Raw genomic sequence first — 1,555 nt, 5'->3', positions numbered from 1 at the left:
AGTGATAGTAACTTGTTGTGGTTTCCTCACTGAAAGGGCCTGAAACGGCCTTGTGCTAGATGCACTATTGGAAAGGTCTGAAACGGGCTTGTGCTAGACGCACTACTAGAAAGGCCTGAAACGGCCTTGTATGAGATGTTATTGTTACTCCCAGCGATGTAGTTGGCTTGCCTGAACCTGTGATAAATAGTTATTTGGGAACAAGACTATTGGCACACCTTCGTAATGACAAATACGTTGATACCGTTCTTCTTACAGTCGTGTACTTTCTTGTAAGTTGTAGCGCACTTGTTAATTGAACGTGTATTACTTGTAATGTTCACTGCGTTAGCGTAACTGATTGAGTAGCTTGTAGCTGTAAACTCTGGCTGAATTACTTAATTACAATACGCACACGAAGCTCAAGGCATCTTTATTACGTGGCGGTTCTGCTGAGAGATAGTGACTGATCCATGGTGGTCCTGCTAAGTCAGACTGTGTTCCGGACCATGGCGTCTTCACTGAGAGAGAGAGAGAGAGAGAGCGACGATTGTAGCGTGCTTGCTTTATAGGTCTAGGTAGATGGTTACAATGGATAGATGTTTCTATGCAGAGACTAGACTAACTTGCGGACGTTCGAGAATATAGCTTTAGAAGTTTCGAAAGTTTCTTTAGGACGTTCGAAACCAAAGCTTTAGAATATTCGAGAATTTTCGGATTCAAATGTTTCCAAAAATTCCGAGAGCAAAAGGTCTTGAAAATGTTCCAATCCTGAACAATGTGCAATAATAAAAACTACTGTTTTCTCTAAGTCGTTCTATTGGAAATCCTACATGAATGATGAAGTATTTTTTAAGACTGTACAGTGAAGGTTTATGTTAATTTTATTATAATTTTATAAAAAAATTACTAGTTTCACGTACATATTTAGATATTATTCAAATTGTTTCAATTTAATTTTCAATTTATTACTTTAACATTTAATAATATCTATAGAATAACTCATATTTTTTCAGAATGTATCCAGAATGTAATCGATTTAAATATGTAGGGCACCTGAAGAAGTCATGACAATACAAATATGTTTCACACAGATACAAAATAAATAGAAAAACCAGTAAAAATCTGTGTGAAAAATTGATAAAATAATTAAATTTGTGATATTAATTTATAGAGATATGTTTTAATACAAATATACCATCACATTCTGGAAACTATTAAAATGTATAATCATTTATTGTTTGAGAATGCGAGAAAGTAAAATGCAATAAAACATCTGGCAAGCGATATCGTAAAATTCACACTAGCATTCAAACCCTTTCGCTCACAATTATTTGTACTAGTGTCATAAAACATCTGGAAAACTCCAGTGGAACGTGCCCTTTGCTTTACAGAGTAGTGAAGAAAATAAGTTTATTGCTGAAAACCTTCGTGCAGATTCCAAACGAATACCACTCGATATATGAAATATCGAGTACAAAACACTTCTTCATTTATTACAACCCAAAAGTCCCAAACGTGCGACAACTTGTATTAACGCTTAGACTTATTAAGACAACACATGCATTGCCTTCTG

Source organism: Ceratosolen solmsi, unplaced genomic scaffold (assembly GCF_000503995.2).
Source record: "Ceratosolen solmsi marchali unplaced genomic scaffold, CerSol_1.0 scaffold47, whole genome shotgun sequence".
In the NCBI taxonomy this organism is placed as follows: domain Eukaryota; kingdom Metazoa; phylum Arthropoda; class Insecta; order Hymenoptera; family Agaonidae; genus Ceratosolen; species Ceratosolen solmsi.
Note: the sequence above shows the minus strand (reverse complement) of the source record.